The sequence below is a fragment of the Pteronotus mesoamericanus genome, unplaced genomic scaffold (genome assembly GCF_021234165.1).
Source record: "Pteronotus mesoamericanus isolate MK-2021 breed Mesoamerican mustached bat unplaced genomic scaffold, CSHL_Meso_final contig_50, whole genome shotgun sequence".
Lineage (NCBI taxonomy): Eukaryota > Metazoa > Chordata > Mammalia > Chiroptera > Mormoopidae > Pteronotus > Pteronotus mesoamericanus.
The window spans coordinates 38,070,076-38,093,358 of record NW_026555186.1 but is presented as its reverse complement, the minus strand read 5'-3'; the positions used below and the strand labels follow the sequence as shown (position 1 = coordinate 38,093,358).

The 23,283-nt window shown below is 35.1% G+C and overlaps 1 protein-coding gene and 1 long non-coding RNA gene across 10 annotated transcripts in view; one reads left to right on the top strand and one right to left on the bottom strand.

The window, feature by feature from the left end:
- LOC129074671 (uncharacterized) overlaps positions 1-4,878 on the bottom strand; it is a 39,785-nt gene extending 34,907 nt beyond the window's left edge. The window contains exons 1-2 of the long non-coding RNA XR_008529552.1: positions 4,779-4,878; positions 4,317-4,378 (exon numbers count right to left, since the gene is read on the bottom strand). This is a non-coding gene — a long non-coding RNA (uncharacterized LOC129074671). The remainder of the gene's footprint in view (positions 1-4,316; positions 4,379-4,778) is intronic.
- A 541-nt stretch (positions 4,879-5,419) lies between these two features.
- The window catches only part of MEF2C (myocyte enhancer factor 2C), a 161,207-nt gene continuing 143,343 nt past the window's right edge, over positions 5,420-23,283 (top strand). For all 9 annotated transcript variants that reach the window (XM_054578582.1, XM_054578590.1, XM_054578588.1 and 6 more), the window contains exons 1-2: positions 5,420-5,647; positions 21,541-21,627. The gene's annotated coding sequence lies outside the window, so the exon portion shown is untranslated. The remainder of the gene's footprint in view (positions 5,648-21,540; positions 21,628-23,283) is intronic.

The window sequence follows — 23,283 nt, the reverse complement described above, 5'->3', positions numbered from 1 at the left end:
GATGTGTTCATCAAAACTGCTAACATCACAAAAAGTGAGAGAACCAGCAGTCCTGCCCAGCTTCCTCCAAATACATCTGGTCAAGTGCCTAGACCTAATTACCAATTAATAGGAAAGCCATGGGACGAAGGAACTTATTAAACAACTCCTTATTAAACAGGAGTGCATCGGCAAATATAAACCATGGAAAGCTCAATAGCACAAACAATCCAGTTTTCTCAACAAGTAAGAAAAATAAACAGATGGGGGAAAACTTATAGATTAAAGAAGAGAAATATCAACCAATTGCAATGCATGGACCTTGTTTGTATTGTTTCAAACAGTAAAAAGTAATTATAAAAAGTTATGTGACAATTGGGAAAATCTGAATACTGATTTTACAAATTTGATAATCATAAGGAAATATTGACTATAAATGCAATTCATTTTTTAGATATGGTTCCTATTTTCAGCTAAAAAGTGACTACTAATCCTTTAAAGAGACCTGTTAAGTATTAAAGGATGAAATGATGGCAGGTCTGAGACTGGCTTCAGAATAGTTTGGTGAGAAGTGGGAAGTAGAAATGATGAGACAAAATTGCCCATGAGATGACACTTAATGAAGGCAGGTGTAGTTGTATGTAAGTTCATTATATTAGTCTCTCTATTTTTAATATATTTGGAATTCACATACTAAAAACTTTGATAAACTTTAAAATACAGAAATAAATACCTAACGAATTGAGGCAGTGGTTAAGGACTTAGAGGTCACAGTACATGTTTCTGAATGGAAACAATGTCTCAGGTGTAGAGACATCAGAGGTAATATTTTACAAGGACATTGAAAACTGTGATTTGTAGGATTCCCTTCATGGAGATCACATTTTCCCCACACAAGTCACTGACTTTCCAGGATAGACATTCTTTTCTGAAAATAGATCTGTCATTATGCAAGTTGTTGACTACCTAATGAAGGTACCAAAAACATCAAAGGAGAACAAAACACTGGGTCTATAAGGGTGGTTTTTATTTCCTCCTGTTCTTTTAATAAGGCTAGGTTTATGAAAAGTCTAATAGAGAATGTAGCTGCTATACTGCCAACAGCAGCCTTGCAATACAACTCATCGAAATCAATTTTGCCATTCCTCCATTTCCTGTTTGCACTTTTCTCAACTCCATTCACACTTTTTGGTATCTTACTTATAAGTTGAGGGATGTCCAGAATTTTCAGAGATGTTCAGAATATTTTTCAAGTCACATAATTCATTAGAAGGTATGTTTTATCTAGGACCTGATTGTTTTGCAATAATAGGGACACTCTGAATAGCTCATCAAAAGTTCTGCCAAAAGAAGAATTTTCCTCTCACTTCTTACCATATGAACCCTACCCATCCAAAAGGATATGCTCAAATCCAATAAATGGAGTCCCTATGAAGATGACTGTTGTATCTTCTATTTTAAAAAACTTCATTCATTGTCTCTAGTTTAGTATCCTACAAATAACCAGTAAACTACAAAATATATTTTAAGTTGTCAGTATATTTTTAGGTAATTATTCCGTCTATAATATTAATGTACTAGTAATATTATTAAAATAATCATCATGCATCCTAATGTTCATTTTCACTAAGTGCCTGAAAAGGTCATGAGAGCAGATTTAAAACCTGATGTGTGTTTTGAAAGCAGAATTAGCTTTGGGGAATCAAGGCTAGTAGGTATTTTTATAGGCTTGTTACATTTTGAGAATTATTTGCAAGGATGTATTGCAGAGCTGTGACTGAATTTTTCAAAATATTTATCACCATAGTTAAAGTTTCTTTAGACTGTTTTCTTTTTAGACACAGTCTTGTTTATAATGGTTATTTGCTACACCAGGCTTATAAAACAATGTTACAATGTGTTCCCATCAACAGTATTAAAGACATTCATTTCTGGAAAAATGTTATAAAGCAATTCCATTTCAATGATAATGCAAATATTAAAGTAAATATAAAATATGATAATGTATGATAGAATACCAACAGATTAGAAATTCTTTGCAAGAGGACATTTTGAATTCTGATGAAGACACAATACTAGTACAGTAGACATAAGTCACATGTGACCTATGTAAATTTAAATTAATTAAATTTAAATAAAATTCACATTTTTTTTCTCCATTGCACTACTCACATTTCAAGTGCTCAGTAGCCTCATGCATCTACTGGTTACCATACTTGACAGTGAACATACAGAATGTGTCCATCACCACAGAATATTCTATTGAATAATGATGGTCTTTATTAAAGAGTTCACTACTGATGAATGGATGTGCATATATTATTTTATTTATACCAAGTCATTTTCCTTTGATACAGGAGGTTGAATTAATCATATCAAATTTAAATAATTTTTCTTAATAAATCTATATTCTAATGTAAATAGTTAAAAATATGCCGCAGTCATTGCAGTGTAGATTTTCTTTTATCCTTTCCCTACAAGGACAATAGAATTTCAAAAGATTCCATTTCCTCAAGATAGGGAATTATAACATTAGTCAGTCCTCCTCTTCAATTTGCATTTTCTTTCTTTATAAAGACCTATTCTAACCTTGCTCTGCTTCCAAGTTTACCCAGCAAAGTCCAAACCCATATTTTGTGGCAAGAAATTCCTATTTTAGAGGAGAGTTGTTCAGGCCTCAAACTACACACTTGTGAAATTTGTAACAAGCATTAAAAAAACTCACTTCCCAGCCAGGTTCCCCTACCAGGTGAGGAGGCTCTTACACCCTTCCAGAGTTCCAGCAAATTCTTTAGTCTATCGCAACTTACCGTCTCTCAATTCAGAAAGATGCATTTTTTAACATATATAAAAAGACAGAAACATAGAAATACATAAACAATGCCATTTCACATCCTTATGTGAGAAAGTGGGACATTCCTGCAGTAAGAATTTAAATATGAGAGTCTGTCGGATTCAACAGGAAATTATGAGTGAGATTCTCTCTATCATTTATGCTTAGGAAGGAACCATGTTGCAGAGGAAAAATAGAAATACAGGAGTAACTAACGCAAGTGAAAAGGCTATGCAAAACTCCCAAACCACAGGGCCAAACCAGCTGTGTTCAAATACAACTCCTGAAAACCTTGATGAAAAGTAAAATGTCTGTATTTAAAAGACTAGATAAACCATATAGCTTATTCAGATAGTAAAAAGTAAAAAAAGAGAGAGAGAGAAATGTATAATTACATGAGTATAGGATTTTAAGTATTTTCATGAAAAAATAAACAATAATGGTTAATTATTTAGTATTGAAAGATTTGATTTTAAAAGTATATAATGCACCCTGGCTGGTGGGGTTCAGTGGATGGAGCACTGGCCTGCGCACCAAAGGGTTGCCAGTTCGACTCCCAGTCAGGGCACATGCCTGGGTTCTGGGCCAGGTCCCAGGTTGGGGACATGTGAGAGGCAAAGGATTGCTGTAGCTCTCACATATTGATGTTCTGTCCCCCTCTTTCTCCCTCCCTTCTGCTCTCTCTAAAAATAAATGAATAAAATCTTTTACAAAAGTATAAATGCAACTATAAAAAATAATAAAGTCTAGGTAAAGATATACTTAAAAGAATTTTCCAAGTATTTTAGAACGCATCCTTTTCCAGAACAGCATATTGTTTAAAAATTAAATCACAGTAGATTCTATCATTCTGAAAATCAACTAAAACCTTGAAATTAGCTATAAAAATATACATTAGTTTGGAGGCAGACAAAAAAGAAAAAGAAAATAGCATCCCAATTTCCCAAACTTTTCTGTAAACAGATTTTTGAATCTTGAAAATTATACTCGCTTTCAAGATTCTTTGCATTGTTTAAATTCATAACCTCATCTCTTTGTTTGCTTGCTCATTTTCCAAGCAACTCTAAAATCCAATAAATTTCTATCAATGTTTACCAATAAAATATTTTCCAAGCAATTTTTTCTTAATTTTTAAAATTTAGTTTTATGACAATTAGGTAACTACTTACTCCTAGCACAAGGCCTGTGAAACACTCTTTCTCAAACACTAATGGGCCTTGGAAAAATCTGAAACTCTCAATTCATTAGGACTTTGAGTAGCTGTTTTGTACCTAAGAATGAGTATTGATGGAGACATTGAGACCAAATACATAATTTTATGAAATATGATGAAAACATAAGGGTTTTGTTGTGACGCATGTAGCAATCAAGAACCTGCTTCTTTTTAGCTGGCTCCTAAAAATTACCTCCTGTATAATTATTAAATAAAAACACTCACTTATTCAGTACTCAGCCAGCTTTTAAACTCTGAATAAGAGAAGTACACAGTGAGAGAGGTACTTACATGGTTTCCTTGGAGACTGGATGATGCCATTCAGGTCTATGTTTTTATCTGAAAGTGGTGCCCTGCGGAGAAATGAGGTTTGGTGAGTGGCTGTTTATATATAGTAAGCAAATAGGAACTTTGTTTATTTTACAAAGCATTTTTTTTTATTTTGACCCAGATTTCTTTTTCTCAAAAAACCCAAACCTTGTAAACAGCAGTAATAATATGGTAGAACAGGTACTTTGTACAACTCTTTTTAACACCACTTAAGAAATCATAATTATTAAAGACAAGTTCAGAATTCTTTGGCTAAGCACATTGCTCCTTGGTCTGCTTTAATATCTTGACTACTATATTTATGTCAGACATATCAGTGAACACTGCTTGCCTCTCTACTTTCCTTCAAAAGGAATTGTTCTCAAACTATCAGTAAAGAAATTAACCTTTTTAAAAAATCGCATAAATGATAAATGTCCTTACCTTAATCAAAGACTAAGAGAATGCTAGCTTTAGCCAGCTCCTAAACACTCACAGACATGAGCTGCCATTTTAAATGTTGTAGTGGATACTAGGTTCCCAACAGTTTAAGTGCTATGAGCATACAATTTTGACATTCAGTCTCTCAGAGCTACATGCTTTCTAATTTTGGTAGTGTGATTAATCCTCCTATGTGATAAGTTTTAACCTTCTAATATTTCTTTGGATCGAAAAGAACAAATGGCAACTAACTTTAATGCTTAACACAATTTAATAACCTGAAATGAAGGAAGTGTGTGGTATGTTTCCATTAAAAAGTTTCCAGCCACAATTAATTGAACAAAAACTTGTCTTGTTCCAAGATCATTCTTGGAAATGTAATTTTGAAGTCTGTATGAAATAAGGAAACTTACTTTTTTACCATATGAAAGCAATCTCATTTTTTTAGGAATGATTTTTGGATAGACTTTTGATTTGATATTTTCCATTTGAACTAGCAGCCCAGGGGCTTGGAGGGGGGAGGGGAGGGAAGCGGTTCTGTGTTCTTTTGCCAGCACTGACAAAGGTCTGGTTGTCAGTGATACCTTTACAGCTAAATTTACTCCAGAGTGACAGGAACAGGTGCACCTTGGCCTGCCAGACACTTGTGCACAGGGATCACGCATCTTACGGCTTGACGATCAAGGGGGGAAAGGCTGGGTCTTCATAGAAAAGGAGAGGAGGCAAACGCAGCCCAAACTGGGGGGTTTCTCTTCAAAGCCAGCTGGTCTGGCTTTATTCTACAGGAATTTTTTTACCTGTCAGAGTTTGGACAACAAAGCCCTCAGCAGGTGCTGACGGGTACAACTTCCTGGAGAAGCAGAAAGGCACTGGTGAGTTTCAATTGCCAAAATATATTTTTTAATCTCTAAAAGTTGATTTTGTTGTCCTAGAAGAGGCATTGCAGAGGTACCTACATTCAGAAAGCTGATGAGACCATTGGAATCAGAGCCAACTAACTCAACAGTGGGTTTGCCTAGCATAGAAAGTGGAGCAGTTACCATTGGACAATTTTTTTTAATTTAAACAAAACAAGTTCTTTAAAGGAAATACGTTATACTTTTAATGTTGGTCTCTTTCATTTCTATCTTCAATATCAGAAAGATGAAGAATTACATATATGACATTAGACTATTTAAATAAATACATAAATATTATTTCACCTTTTTTCCCCCTAATTCTGCCATCGTCTATTGTGAATAAAATGTTATTTTTTAAATAGATCTCCAAGTAGAAATGTGAAATGGTACATGCTCTTTTTAAACATTTCATGTGCTTGTATTTTTTAATGTGTGCATGTGACAGGAATATGATTAGGAAGAATATTAAATTAATTTATTTTTAATACACTGCTTAAAAACATGTATTGCACAAAATATTTAAAAATATAAAGTGGCAACATTTTCTCATTACTTTAGAAAAAGTTTCTTTAGAGAAAATTCTTTGAAATAAATAACCAAGACAGTTCTAAAACATGTTTTTACGTCACTGATTTCCAAAATTAGTACATTTATATATTTGGTATTTTTATTTTATGAATTCAAAAGTTTAGGCAAAAATATTTTTATTTTCAGAATAGGATTTTAATTAATGCAAAACATGGAAAAACAAGACCACATGTTAGGGCATATTTTTAAAAAGTTACTTTATTTCAAGAACTCATTCTTTTAACCATGCTTCAAGCATTTCTCTACAAATTGTTGTATTATAGCAAATTGAAAACATTTATTTAAGCAAGTAAGGAGCTCAAAGCAAGGGACTATACATAGTAAACATATGAAACCATTTTAATAACTAAATTCCATATTCATAAGCAATATGGGCTAATGAATGTAAAAGACACACAGCATACATTGATCAAGAATGCTATAAATTATTATGCATAAAATCAATTTTCTGAGCTGTTGGGGGTAGAATTAGTGTTTAGGAAGAGAAAGGCCCACCAATATAAATTACTAATACTATGAGGCAATTGTTTCATTCTGATGATCCCATAGATAATTTTCAATCTACATGTTTAACGCAGTTCTGTATTGGGAAGATAACAAGATCTGACTTTTTTTGAAATGACCATTATATCTAAAACAAATTACAAATCAATAATGACACAAATACGCCACAAATTTCTGAATATCATACTCTTTTAGAATAACAATTGCTGATTAAAATTATGAAATATTTGTGGTTTAAAAAGTACCAGAAATGATCCACCTAATCAAAAAATCTAATATTTTAAAAACATAATCTTGTCTCCATTTAATGGACCCATATATTAAAAATTAAAACCCAAATCTAATTTTCATTATAAAGTATTACATGTAGAATATGGTTCAGAAAATTAAAGCATGTTTTATTTTTAAAAAGGAATATATTGTGGTTTCAAAGTGCTATTTTGTGTACAATTTTTCTTCATTATATTGATTCTGGCACCTGAGTAACCATAGTTGCTAAATTTTTTAGAGAACTTCATTAGTCCTTTAAAGAATGAATATGTACTCCTTGCACTCGATGACTTCTTTTTATTTATCTAGTCAGTTAAATACTATATCCCTAAAGAACCAGAGCACTCGCTTTTAGAGATAACTAAATACAACACAACTGAACACACACTCTGAAGTTGGCTTCAGAATTATATTCGTTACGTTTTTATGTGCATTATTATTGGCTACAATTATTATACTATTTGTAATTCACACCAAATATAAGCAATAAAAAAAACTTCTTCCAAACTATTTTATATGATACTTGTGAATTATTAAAGTATGACTGAACCTATTAGTAACAATGTTAGGTTTAGGCAAAAATTTTCTCAAGAACTAAAATTTATTATTTTAACCACATCCTGAATTGTGGGTTAACTTAAAACTCCATGGCTTTTACTTTTAATTAAGAGAAACTTTGATTCCTAGTTTGATATGCAGCTACATGTCTGTCCTTTTCTGATCAAACTTCAACTTTCATGTCACAAAAACACCTATCCTAACTCCCTCAAAATATAGAAATGGTTTATTTTAATAAGTCCTAGTCAGAACTTGTGGCGTTAAGTTGCAATGACTCATATGTGCCCTAAAAGATTAATTTGACAACATAAGGATTTTAAGCATTATTTGCAATACATCTTCATATCTTAAGGCCAGCTTATTTATACTGGAGAAAAAGCAATTATTTCTCTGATTTAGAGAAACATTTGAAAAACATTTTGTTTACCTTGTATATTCACAAAGACAATCTTGATTCCTCAGCAACTAACTTCAATAAATTATATTGAGTATCAATCTATTTACTTTCAAGACAATGAAGTTTCCAATGAAAATGATTTACTTGTAAGTATTTAAAGAAACAAAAATATTTTGGCAGCTTTATATGTATCTCCTCATTGACCAGACACCTGACTGACAGCTGTCAACTGTCCTTGGGCCAAATGTAACCCAGTAAAGATAAAAATTACATATTACTCATCCCTGTTCAGAGTACCTGGTGCCAGTAGGTTTTCAAATAAGAATAACTAGACTGTAGATATAAAGAAGTAAAAGAGGAATCATTCAACCACCTACCGTTCCTCCTTTGTCATTAACTTATTTCCCCTTCCTTTTCTTTCTTATCCCACTTCTCTTGGTGTCCACATCTCAAAAGACTTAACTTCCTTACAAGCAATTCAGATGTATATAACAAGTATATGTGCATGAAAAATTCTGGGCAGCCAAATGATGATGCCCACACATTTCTTTCAGTCAAATATTTTTTGGGGGCTCATGATAGCTTTGACTTGTGGGAAAGTGTCTTTGAAGTTTGAACTGCTCCTTTTAAAGAAAACAAAACAGAAGCACAAATAGGAATCTTACCTAAAGTCAACAATGTGAGGATGTAGAAGCAGACTTGGGCCTGTCTCCCGATTTCACATCCAGTGATTTTTCTTCTATTAGACTTTAAACATATGACTACTAAACTCTAAATAAAAAAGAGAACATAGAAAATTAAAGTGAGTTACATTTCTTTGGAGAACTGTTTTCAGTCACCAAACTTAATACGTTCTTGGAGAAATACACGATTATACCAGAGCTTATTAAAATGTAGGTTAAAAAGCATAAACACATTAAAATATTTACACTATATTCTTTTTTTATTCTCTTTACCATTTAGATTGAATTTCAAACTAAAAATATTGATGGTGTATGTAAAACAGCAAAAATTTGTAAGAAATCAGTGGTAATACATACATTTAGAAGATGAATGCAGAAATCAAAAGTTGTGGTTGAAATTTTTTTTGAAATATTAGGGGATAATTAAAAATACCAAATATACCAAAGCATAAGCACCTGTATAGTACTCAAGTGCAGAATATATTAAACAGTTCATATAACTGACTCAATGACCAACTGGCGTGTGTGTGTGTGTGTGTGTGTGTGTGTGTGTGTGTAACTACCAAACCTCTCTGGGCCCCAGAGGCCCCATCAGTAAGGGTTTCCTAACAGCTCAGAAATCCCATGACTCAGTAATCCTGTATTAATATAAGTATCTTATATTTATTCAAATAATTATTAATTACATTAATATTTTATATTGCTATAACAGAATTTGTTGATAATGCTATACAACATACTGATTCAGTCAAGGTCATGAATATCTATTCAAACTAAATACTTAACACTTTCCGGACCCTCTAGAAAAGAAACTGAAAAGATATCTATCTTGTCCTGCATTTAAAAGAATTTATCTTAACCCTGGGCTTTGCAACAGTATTTGCTTTAAAACCCAGACATGCAAATTAATTTTTAAAAGGAGAGTGGCAACTTAAAACATTGAAATAGGATGTGGAAGAAAAGTGTAGACAGGGTTTCCCTGCAAGAGATTGGTCTAAAATAATCTCCAACAGCTCTATAATACAATCCAGCAACTAAATTATATAACTAAATTTACAAATATACTTGCTTATTCCACTACATTTAGTATAAATCAACATGCTATTAATCAGAAAACCATTTAATAATATGCAACAGCACTTTGCAAATCAATTGCAAGCAAAATAATTGGTAAATAATATACATTTCTAACAATTGTGAAAAGGGTGTCATCACAAAACATGTAAAATCACAAGATTTTCAAAAAACTTAATTATCTCTTAGCATCTCAAAGGGATGTTAGTGAAAGTGAATAAGGTGTCCCTCACTGGCCTGTGACAGATCATAAACGTTTTCTCTTTAGAGTTGAAAAGTGGTGTCTGAACAGCACCACAGCAGAAGTAGCCCGCTCTGAGTTGTCCTCTGTTTCACTGCTTTGTAAGTTTGTGATTGGAAACAAGTCATGTAATTTCTGTGAGGCTACTGAATGGATGAGACTCTCCTGGCCTACGTGTAAATTTTGGAAAGGAAATTTTAGTTATCCAATAAAAGGTGTTTCATCTGCTTCATGTGAAAGTCCCAGAAGAATACTAGAACATATTGGTGGTTTTCAGTCTGCAACAGCATGCCTGGCCCTTTCCCTCTTGCTATAAGTAGCCCACCATGTCGGCATTCCAAATAATTAAAACTAACAACAGTATTTAGCCTGTGAAATCAGTGGGCAAAACAAAATCACTCTGTAATACACTACCAACCAGCTGGCCATATTTTTCCCACTTGGGTACCCTGGTAACAAAACATGGAAGGTCTCACCTTCGAAATTATATTAACACACATAGCTCTGTAGGGCTGCATTAACGCAAAGGACTTAATGGTCACTAATGTTTCTAGTTTTATATAATGGGAGAAAAATTTTTTAACAAAAAAATTTATTTACCACACTTGCTGCTGGAAATATACCAGTATAAGAATGTGTTTGTGTAAGGGGAAAAAAAAAGTTGTAATAAGAAACAGGAGCATCAGAGAACCCCTAATCTGAAGTGTTAAAAATATCTGGATCCAAGAGAGGTTAATGGCAACAGCTGAGCATGGAGAGAGGTTAAAAGGCTGGGGATTGTAAATAACACTGCAATGAACAGAGGGGTGCTTGTGTTTTTTTTGAATTAGTGTTTCAGGTTTAGTGGATAAAACAACTATGGAATACTACTCAGCCATAAAAAAAAGTGAAATAAACCAGTCAGACAAATACCATATGATTTCACTCATATGTGGAATCTACGGAACAAACTGAACTAAGAAGCAAAATAGATACAGACTCATGGAAGAGAACAGGATAACAGCTAAGGGGGTGGGTAGGGGGTGGAGGGGTTGAGCAAAAAGGAAAAAGGTCTCATGGACGTGGACAACAGTGGGGTTATTGTGGGGAGGCAGGGAATAAGGGGGATAAATGGTAATGGAAAAAAATACAATACAAATATTTTTTTAAGAAAAGCTGGGAATATGGTTCACCGCATTGCCTAGAATGGTCGTGTTGTAAAGACCCTTTATAATTGCTTGGCAGACTGTGGTAATTACTGAGGTTATAAGAAATATTTGCATTGATTGAATGTCTTTTTCGTGAAAAGCACATTCTCAAAAGATCATGACCAGTGCTTGTCCTGGTTGGAAAGAATCTCGGCTCACAAGTATGTGGCAGTCGCTGAAGAATAAACATGTCTGTGGGTCACTAAATATAGAGGTACCTGCATCTGAAGCCCACTTTACAGGTTTCCCTGAGATACCAGGATCCAAGGAACATAGTCCACCCAAGAAAAGAGCTATCCCTCAGATAAGTAAAGATGAAGAACTGCTCAGAAATGTAATAGAATTATGTCCTCATATTGGTTAATCAGTTTTCTAATTACAGGGGATTGCATATATGTAGCATGTCTATTTGTTCATTTACAATATAAACTAATTCAGGCAATAATAAGAGTCATATCATTTTGAACTCTCATTCTTACTATGTTGAAAGGTGTTCACAAAGTCAAGTTTACTAAACTTGAAGGCCTTTTCAAATCTTATGCTTACTCTTACCCAAAGGCAGTGGCTTGCAAGCAAAATGTATATAGAAACACCCAGGGAGTTAGTTATAATATGGATTCCTGAGACTATGGGTCAGTGGTCCTGAGTTGGGGCCCAACAATCGAGATAAATTTTGAGCACTCTAATAAACTCTCCTCTGCACTAGGTTGTGCTATCCTTGCAAGAGTCTTTTCTTTAAGAGGTCGATTCTCCCCTACAATACCAAGAAAACTTGCACTTAAGTAGTTCATTTGTTAAAATTAGTTTTATGTGGATTGGTGAATAATAAAGTTCACCCAATACTATTTATGAGCCAAAAATCATCCCCAAGTACTACTTGAGTTTCAGGCACTAAGTAATACAGCTTGCAATATGAAAAGTGGTTTGAACTGACTCTTCAAGAATGTCATTTAAGAAAAAAAACAGCATAGGCAGTACTTATGAGAAGTTGGTATGCATACACATCCAAGTTTTAGAATACTCAATCATTACTGACCTAGAGAATTTAGGAGGTTATAGACTAGTAATAATGTAAGGGAAACCACAGGCTTTATTCTCCTGTGTGTGAGTTATTTTGTGGCCATTGGCTGCACAAAATAGAATCATATAGCTACATAAATTTGAGGTAAGAATCTGTGGATGGATAAAATAAATCCTTCACAAACAACAGATAAACAACGCAGCACATGTCTTATTTGCTGTGTGCTCATTGTCATTGTAATCGAAGAGTAATTATAATGATCAATAACAAAAATAATTACAGAAACTCTTCTGTAACTATAGTCTATAGCATATGTCAGTTGTTTAGAAATAAGCTCCTTTGTTAGCAATATTTTATTTTTAAGTGATTCAAGTAAATAGAAAAATGTTATTAATAATATCCTATGGTCTGAAACAAAAAATGTAACTTCCAAAGCAGTGAAAAAGATTCTGATTGTTAATAAGCAGTCATTTGTGTATATGTGAATGTAACTTAGTATACTCAGTTTATAACTGAAAATTAAAAATTTACAACTGAAGATAAGATGGAGCAGAAAAGATGAAGGAAGGAGGGGAATAAAAGAAGGAAAATCAAGGAAATGGAAAATATGGGAGTAAATCTATTCATTAGTTATTTAACTATTACTAAATGGGGTCAAAAGGAACAAGAAAATTATAGAATGTTTTTTACCCCTCCTTAAGGAGTATTCAAAATATTTTACTTAGAACCATATTTCTCCAATTGTGAATCTCTTCAGACAGATAATTTTAGTATAAAGTGCATTCAATTTGATATGGATACTCTGTATTTACAGATTTAATGCTACACAAACTTGAGAAATGTTCATGTGCCCCATCTTTACACATAGGAAGATGCTTTATCAGTGATTTAATAAAAGAGATAAAAGAAAATATTTTGTCCTCCACCTTGAACCTCTATCCAACTTTTCCAAATTCTTCCCTTCTTCCAGGAAGCAACACATACTGTCCTCACAGGGGTTTTATATCACCGTCAAGATGTTTCTCAAGAAATAATCACAACTTATACCTCTGGTGGCTTTGGGGGGTTGCACACAGGGTGAGACCAAGTGGCAACATGGTAGCAATGGCACAAAGGACATGCAGCAACACATGTACCTCCTATGCAAAAAGGAAATAAAAGAGACTAGAACAGGTACTAAAGTGTACAATATTTTAAAAAATATAAGGAGACAAATTTTCAAGGAGCATCATGACATTTTGCTGATAGAGAGCTCATCTTCCAATCCCAGCCTTTTCAAACACAGTAAAATTTCTTGTTCAAGTGAGAGCCAGGCTTCCCATTGACTTGAACCCAGGACTTACCTATTTGTTGGCAAATGGAGTGACTGCAATGGGGGAAGGACCAGAAACCTGCTGAAAGACTCCTCCCAAGAGCATCTCCTGACCAACACAGTAGGGAATGTGTGGAATTTGTGTAGTCATGGATACTCCTTTGGATTACGAACTCTTTTCAGAAAACTTTTGAAGAGAAGTTCATTTAAAGGAGTAGCATGTTGCTATATGTCATGAAACAAGCTGTTGGAGTGGCTGGCTCCTCTGGTAGGACATAATCCAGGTGAATTCTGAAATATGAGAGGCTGCCGAGGAATGAAAGGACCTTGTGGGTCACATCAGTGAAAGGCTGTGAGGAGATAATCAAAGAGTTATTATTGATTTTAAAAACTGCTGCTGGGTGAGTGGAGCATGCCGGAGAAAAAAAGAGGACAAGGTGAAGGTGAGTATAGGGAAGTCGGTGACACAGATACTAGCTTCAGCAACCTTACAGATAATACCACACAGATAATATCAATTTAAAAGGAATTAAAAACACAGATTTCATAGGAAGCCACTAATTCTAAATACTTATGCTAAGGCACCTTGAATTTAAGCGTAAGTTTATGTATTCAATAAGCAATTTAGAAGATGTCAAATATAAATAAAAAATAAAAACTTTTATCCTTATTCTGGGCAAATGGATATATAATTATCTTCATAAATCTTATAAAAATCAAATTTGAATACAAAAAAGTTTATTTAAAAAGAATATTATATGGACAAGGATATTAAACTGACAAGGATAATATAGTGTCAATCCTAAAATGTAAAACTTCTTGGTATAATATATATTGGCTTAATCTACATTTTATATTTATTTCAAATATAAAATGCTCTTTTAAAAAAATGAAAGCTACTTTGAAGCATGCAAACTGATGGAAAGGAAAACATCTAAAATAATGTGATATAACGGAGACATTGAGATTTTTTTTTTTTTAACATGGGATAGTCCTTAAGCTAACATTTATTGAGTGTTTTCTGCATGTCAGGCACTAAGTGGCTATGGAAGTACAATTTCTTGTCCCACTAAAATTACCATCCTGGGTAGGTACTACCACTTAAATAATTTTACAGTAAGGACATTTAGAAAATTAAGGTCAAATTGTTATTAAGTGTCTTAGTCTGGATTTTAAACCAGGGTCTCTGATTTATCCTTCTGTGCCTTTCGTACATTTTTGGAAAGGTATTTCCCATGATATTCATACATGATGTATAACTTTAAATTAGTGAAACTGATGTTTCTAAAAATTATCAGACCTTTTAAGAGTGTTACTCACCAAAATATCTCCTTAAAGGCTACACATTCACATCAGAGATGCCCTTGAAATTCCCTTTTTGTATCTGCATTGTCAGTTTATAAACCAGAGATCAAATAATCTGCTGCTTTGTAATGACGTTGTAACTCTTATCAAGTACCTTGTTCACTACATTTGGTTTGGATTTAGTTTCAGCAACAGATTCATCCTTAATGATGAAGATTTGCCACCTATCAGACTGGTCTTAAGACTGCATAGCAAATTTCAAGAAGGTGTGACTTGCGCAAAAATAACATTACTGAGATATCAAGCAAATAACTTCCTGAAGTTTCTACCTTGAAGAAGATAACACATGTTTAGACAGGTATTTCTGAAATATCGGTTATATCATATCCTGCTCACATCATCCCTATAAGTGAGCAAAGGCTATGAGTACAAGGAAGCAGTATAGCATCGTAGCTACGGGCATCTATTGGAAACAGGCCTCTTGTCAGGTCTTGCATCTCGTACTTAAAAGCAATGTGATCCAGGGCAGGTAATGTCACCTCTCTAAGGTTTGGTTTTTAAAATCAGTAAAATGGGGAGAATAGTAGTGCTTATCTGAAAGGCTGTTGTTTCATTAAGAAGAAATAAAGTTTACAAAGCAGTTAATAAAATATAATTAAATTAATTAAAGCAGTTAATATAACACTGACAAATAGTGAGTGGCCATGACATGTTAAGTACTTTGAACCTATTTCTTTCAACCCATATTCTAATATGATAGTGTTAGTTTTGCACATATACTATAAGTATCATTGGATTAAAAATATGACTATTATTTATATAGAAATATGTAACTGCAAATTTAGTTGTAAAAGTCATCTGTAGGATAACTAGGCTTCTTTGGTTTGGTTTTTTGACTCAGTGAACTTGAACTGTATACAATGGTTAAAAAATAGTTTTAATCACTGGCTTAAATTTAAGAATCTTATTACATGTTATTTTTATTCACCATATTCCAAAATAATTTATAGACTTCATTCCAAATAATAAAAATTAATTATCTCTATTCCTAGTAAAGTAGAATATAGATAGAGTTATGTGTTGGAATCATATAAATCTATGCATGATCTTGTCTTCTTGTAAAATTAAAATTTTATATTCTTTTGCTTGGTTTATAATGTTACATTATAAATAAAATATTTAAAAATTATTGTGTAAGTTCTCAGCTAAATTAAATACCATCATTTGGAAAATAACCTACTGATATAGAGGAAACAAGGTACATTTTGCAGTGTGGTGGTTGTATTATCTCCTTTCTAGACTCTTTTGTCTTAATTTAGTGTTCTTAATGAGGAGAGTTAGCATGAACACCAGATATGGGAGTCATGTACATTCCAAATGGTACTTTATTAAAACCAAAAATGCAAAATGTCTATGCTTTCTGTTTTTCAAAAAGAAGCAAACAGTCCCTAGACTGTAATGTTGATCATGTGTCCGACAGATGACTACTTCTAGGTCCCTCTTGTACAGAATGCTCTGTTAGGCATTCATTCCATGGGCTGCCCCTTCCCAGCAGGCCACTGCCCAGCACTGTTGCCATAGATGGCCATCAGACATTTGGAATGACATCAGGAGATAATCTGAGCAGACTCTGCCCTAAAGAATTCAAGTTAGCAGGAGACTGAAGATATCAATGTCTTCTTGGCTCACAACAGCATTCCAAAGGTCAGCCAGGGTGAAAGGAGGATGAACTTGGAGTTTCCAGTGCCTTTTCAACAACCAAGCAGCTAACAAGTATGAGGAGGCATCTTCAAGAGAAAAGAGAGAGAGAGAGAGAGAGAGAGAGAGAGAGAGGGGAAGGAAGGAAGGAAGGAAGAGGAGGAGGGAGGGAGGGAGGAAAGAAGGTAGGGAGGGAGAAAGGAAGGAAGGAAGAAAGGAAGGGAGGGAGGGAGGAAGGAGAAAAGAAAAGAAAAAAGGAAAAGGGAGAGAGAGAGAGAGAAAGGGAAAGGGAAAAGAAAAGGAAAGAAAAAGGGAAGGGTAGGGAAGGGAAAGGAAAAGAGAAAGGCAGGTTGAAAACATCCTGAAGGCACCATGCCTGTGAAAGGGAAATAAGACAACCTCTACCCATTAAATCAGAGAATTTTAGGATTGAAGAAATCTCTTCCTCTTAAATGTGAAACTCAAGAACCGTTCTAATCCTGAATCAATTCCCAACCCTATGACAACCTACTTCTTCAACTTTTTCTGCTGTGACAGCTCCAGTCTGAGTGAATATAGGACTTAATGATATAGAAGTAGAATTTCTTTGCAGGGGAATAAGAATGGCTAACTAACTTTTACTGCAGTTAACCACTTTCCCAGCCCTGCACTTACATTGAGTAGCTGGTTTAATCCTCATAACAAAGGTTTGAGGGCAGTACTTTATGTTCCAAATTTTATATATATGAGGAAACTGAGGCAAAAGAAGGGTCAGTAAGTTATCTGTAATCATAGAGTTTTTGCCCACAGAGCCTCCTCCTAGGCAAACCAACCTTTTCAGTAGTCAGCCATGGAGAGGTTGAGGTCTTCTAGCACATCTGCAAGCACTTGAAGAATTAAAAGATTTTCTCTTAGATTATTAATTTCAGCAGGAATGGGAAGAAGTCTTTCTACCTTGAACCACGTGAATCCAAGCTTTAAAACAGAAAAACATTTTACTGTTACTATTTTAAAATTATTCATTATTCATGAGTTTTCCTATCCCAAGATTTAAGGGTCTGTCACCTAAGGTTAACTTAAAACTTATTGCCATATATGGCTAGAATTAAAACCAAAGTTTCACCCCCAAATAATGATAAGAAATATAGGGGATAATCATTGCAAAAACCAATCACCCAAACAAGCAAAACAACGAAGTTAGAAAGTTAATGCTTTGTCTCTAAATCTTTATGATGCATTCTGTTGCCATATATTTTTCAGGTAGTATAATTTATAATTAAATTTTGTTCATGTTATTAACATTTCTGATCAAATTTCACCCTAGTGATAGCAGTCATAGATATAATCAATGCATCTAATAACATCTTCATAAAATTTGAAGATTATGCTTTGCTCACAATTCTCACCTTATGTAACACCTTTCTTCCCTAACCTTAATAGTGCTTTCTAGCTTTTACTTTAAAAGAGTAATTCCATTTCCTCAGAATGGAATTACCTATTCAAGAATAAGTAAGCATGATGTTATCCCAACTGATCTCTTTAAAAAGGCACGACCACCCATAATACATTTTTAGTCTGGGAGACAGTGGGATTTCAAAGGGAATTTCTTCTTAGAGGAATGCGAAGAAGTATTTTCTCTTGTAAATGGTTACTTCTATCTAAAATCTTTTGCCAGGTCACCCTTCCTAAAGTTCATTTGCCTAGTGAACCTCAGGCAAGGTGCCCCCCATCTAAAACAAAGTATACTAAATCCTATCAGGTGACCTTATCACATTTCCAAATTTACAACCTGATTTGAGAGCATCTCTCTTAAATGCTGTGGGCCACAGTTCCTTTCCCTATAAAAAATTAGGTGCTTGTGTTGTGATCTGTAGTTATCTCTTTCAGCAGGAAAATACTGAAATTCTGACTTTAAAACTTTTCACACTAATGCCAAGAAATGCAAATACCGAGAGTGTCTGATTGGTGTCATAAAGCAGGTTATTCATTTAAAACTCTATAGCAACACGTGCCAACAGAGCTTTACGCAAAGATGGAAAAACTGTCAACGCTGCAGTCAAATAAGGTAGCCACTAGCCACCTGTGGCTACTGAGACCTGAAATGTGACTAGTGAAACTGAGAAACTGAATTTTAAATTTTATGTAATTTTAATTAATTTAAACTTTAAAAGCTACATGGGGCTACCGTATACAATTGGTAGCAGCTTATAGCTTTAAGAACATGCCAACTGTAAACATTTGACACCTTTGATTTTTTTCAATAGAGTACTCTAGAATGCCTTTAGAGCACTGATTTTTCCACCATGCTTGGTACCCTTGGTACAGTTCAGACACAGATCAAAGAACAGCACAGTCTGTGATGGCATTTTTGCAAAAGATCCCAGCACTGTTCTCACGTGCTAAAAAATAAAGGAGGATAGAAGGGGGAAGGAAATTGGGGGGGGGGGGGGGGTTCTCCCTAGCATCCCATTTCTGGTTGAATTTGTGGTCTTTCCCTAGCCAAAGCGCAGACAAACCTACGAAGTAGCTTAACTGCTAGAGCCTGCTGCTGGCTGTTAGTTTTTAAAATAATCCTGAAGACCCTAAGAGTTTGGGCTATAAAATCCAACTCCGGGACCCCGCCCTTTCTTATTGGCCTGTCTGTGAAAAATCTGGCTGGCTGGTGCGGGACACGGCGGCAGCTGGACCTGCGGGTGCTACTGTTCCTGTCCCAGGCTCGCAAAATGCTAGGAGCACTTCGAGAAGCTTGCGCGGCTGTTAGCGGCCCGCGTGCCAGCGCTTTGTGCATGGTGTGTGGGTGTTCATTATGTGCGTGGCTCCGAGCTCATCTCCAGCTCTTCAGAGTTCTCTTTCGCCGATCTAAATAAAATGTCCCCAAGATCAACAAACCAGACCAGGAGGGCAACTCCCCTGACACGGACACCACCCGTTTCCAAAGCTAAAACATCACTGTTGCGCCCTCCTCCATTCCCCAGAACCCACCACGCGGCCTCTTCACCAAACCCGCGGCCGCTTTCCCCCAAGCTGTGAAATTGCCCCTCTACACACAACCTGGCACACTCGCCGCCAAGAGTCAACCCCTTCCACGCTCCCAGGCCCAGCAGGCCCCCAAAAGGGCTCCAAACCCGCCTGCTCCTCGCCCGTAGCGCACGCACGTGGCCCACTCACCCCCTACTAGCTGCCTCCGAACTCTGCAAGCGCTCCCTGAAGGGAGGGAGCCTCCGCCCATCAACTCCGTCTGCCAGGAGAAAAGTAGAAGGAAGGAGGGAGGAAAGCAGAGACGGGCAGAACGGAGTATAAAGGTGGTGAGAGCGGCATTGAGGGGAAGACCGGTAATAATTGGGTGGCGTTGTGGCTGTTGTGCCTCTGCGGAACGCCCAGCAAACGCGATTCACTTTCTGCAGAAATCATACGGAGGGATTGTTGCTGCCTGCAATCAATAACTTAGGGAAGTGAGCTGCTGAAAACAGAGGCGTCCCCCGTCTGGTTAATTTAAGGGGCTGTCGGGACTGAATCCCAGCCCTTTGCTTTCCAGACAAAGAAGTGGGCACCAAAACGCAAGAGGAGTTTTTTAACCCCCACCCGATCCCGGGCAGAGATCTTTAAAAATTAAAGGGCACACACATGGAGAGGTGTCTAGAAGAAATAGAAGTGGAAGTGTGAAAATCTATTCTTTGAATTGAAGGTTTCTGTGATATTTCAAGAAATGGGATAGAATCAATGTTCCGATGAACATTTAACAATTATGTAGGTAAAGGTAAAGTCCATTAAATTTAGCCGTGCATATGGATACTTTTTAATCAGCCACACATTCACAAGCCAATTACTGATCAAACTTTATTTGGGCACACTGATCCGGGAAAAGGAAGAAATGTGTTATAATTTGTGGTGGCATTTTTAAAAATCTTAACATATCTTTCAGATAGTTTCATGAAGATTGCGTTTCTGTAATGTGGAAAGGCCCTGGGAGATGTGTATAATGATCCTAATTTAACAGCCTGTGAAACCAAGCAGATCTGGGAAAAGGGAATGCACCAGGTCACCTGGTACTGACTACCAGTCACCAAATTGAAACCAACTCACTGTGGGCCTGAGCCTAAAAGGATAAACTCAGCTAGCAGCCCTGAAATAAAAGTGGCCAAAATTCTTCATTTCTCCTTGACTCCGAAGCAACTTAAAAATAAAAATAAATCTTAGGATGTCAAACCAAATATGGACACTTCATAAATCTTAATGACTTCACAATGAAAAGTCTTGCTAATAACAAACGGGGCGGGGGTGGATATTGACCATCGTGGTCTGATATGTCTCAAAGCTGGGATGACTGGACCCATTCTAAAGCCAAGAAAACAGTTCATTTGTGTTCTCAAAGTCATAGGCAGCTAGTTCCAAACAGATTAGGACACAGGGGCATTTGTCTGTGCTCATGCACTTAAACAGTGCTTGGAAGGATAAGGTATTTTTGGTAATAGCATTCATAAAGGCTACTGAATCTACATACTAATCCCAAAATGTTGAAAACCGGCCTTTAGGCAACATATAAACCAAGACCTTCCAGCAACTTCATTTGCAACTTCAGTATCCCAATTTGACAAATTTTGTTAACTTGGGATATCATGGGTTTGACTGTCTTCCTTGTAGTTCTTCATTGGATATAAACTTAAAGGTACAAAAAAAAAATGTCGGATCTCTGGATATAAAAGATATGATTAAACCTTGGCTCGGAATAACACATCCTTTGTACGCTGCGGATTCTCAATCACAAGCAGTCCATATGGTGTATACTGTGCCTGCGATAAAGTTGCACCTAAAGAATTTTTGAAATTTAGGTAGTTGGCACTATTTATATTAAAAGTTATATTTATTACCACAATTAATGATAATTTTAATTATTTTATATTCAATACACATTCATTTGGTTTAATACTAGAATATTAATATTCTTCAGATTAGAAGTTTTAGAAATAAATTTATCAAAATATATTTTAATATCAATATTCTTTTAACATTTTTTAAACTATATACCTTGTTGTACTTACACATTTTAAGGTGCCAAAGAAGAGTTGCAAACTGTGAAGTAACTTCTATGAAGAGATGAAGTAAAGAATGGAGGGCAAATGACTGAATGTGTACGTGGTAAGTGCTTAATATTTGTTATATCATCTACCACAACGTTAACTCCTAGAGGTAAAGCTGCCAAACTCTTTGTCATTAGGTGTTTGTGATATAGACATGTATGAAAGTGATACAGAATTATAAAACCATTGTATGCTTTACATTATAAGCATTTTGTGTAAAGCTCGCGTCACCTCTCGGGGCCTATCTTTGCAAGCCCCTTTTACAATTAATCCATTTCAGGGAAAGTTATTTATGTCATCTTTTCACTATTAAGAAAGTAACATTTTTAATGCTATTGGTATTTGTAGCTTACTACTTTTTATATTTTTCCGTATTTCTGCGTCAAACTATCAGGTTTGTGTTGCAAGTATTTTGTACAGTTGAATACTATACAGTACACCATATAGCTGAATAATCTTGAGGGATAGATTAATCTATAGCCTTTCTTCATCTTTTAGCGGGTTTCTGTGGCAACTGTCCAGCTTACTTTGAAGTAATTTTTTAAAGCTCACTTCAAGAGCTACACCCAGTGTGGGCCAGGCTTAAAAGCAGACACACCCAATGCACAAGGTTTTGGTGGACTGATGATTTAATGTAGGAAAGTACTAGAGAGGAGAGTGGAGTAAAATGGTATGCAACCCTGAACAGAAATTAGACACTAGCTTTCTGTAGAGTTAAAATCCTGAGGATCATGCTCTCTGTAACTTCTGTGGCACTTTAAATATATTGATAATTCTTTTGTGGGAAATGAAGTTAATATCTATTTACATGTATAATAAAACACATAGTAATTATTTAATGAGGGAAATATTTGGTGATTGGAATGAGAAAGCTGGTTTAAGTAGTACATCAATCCCAGACTTCATTCTCTTTTTAAAGGAAGTGTCACCTTTAATTTAACAGAATAGGCCCTAAGCTTCCGATCGGCTTTAAAAGGTATAAGAATTTTCTGTTTTGCAACCATAGAACTGGAATAGACTGGAAAATGCATTTAATGCATAAGCAAACTGAGCCCAGAAAGAAAAAAACAAAAAACATTCACTAGTGAGGCACCAACCTTCAAACAGAGAATCTAGGCTTCCTAATACCTAGTACCAGCTTCTCCATACACCACATATTATTCTGATCCTAGCCAAGTACCGTTAGGTGGCAAGGGTAAGGGTGATTCTTTTTAAAAATAGTCCTGAAATATTTAAAGAATATAAAGCATATTTTGGATTAACCACTTCATAGATTACTAATGAGTAACTTTAAATCCCAGGTGATTCTATTGTATATTTCTTTACAACCTTTTTGCTCTGCTTCAACCATAAAAGCTCATGGGAAAGAAACTAATGCTAATATTAATTTAGGGCCACGCATAATTAAGAAGCTAAATCTTCTGAGGGGAATATCTTGTATTTTAGAAGGCCAATTGTAATACATTCCAGATCCAAATTATTTTCAAATTACCCACAGTGTGAAGTTATATATACTTTTGAATGCTTGTACTATCATTGATAATTATGGATTTGTTAAAATGTTTATTATGAAATGACTCTTTGAAATGAAAAAAGGTAAGGTAGTTTCTTTTTGAAGGAAAACAATATAAAAATGAAGTATACTGTGGTAATTATTTTCTATGATCCATCATAAATAGTGTGGTTGAAAGTCATGAATTGCCTATGTTTATTT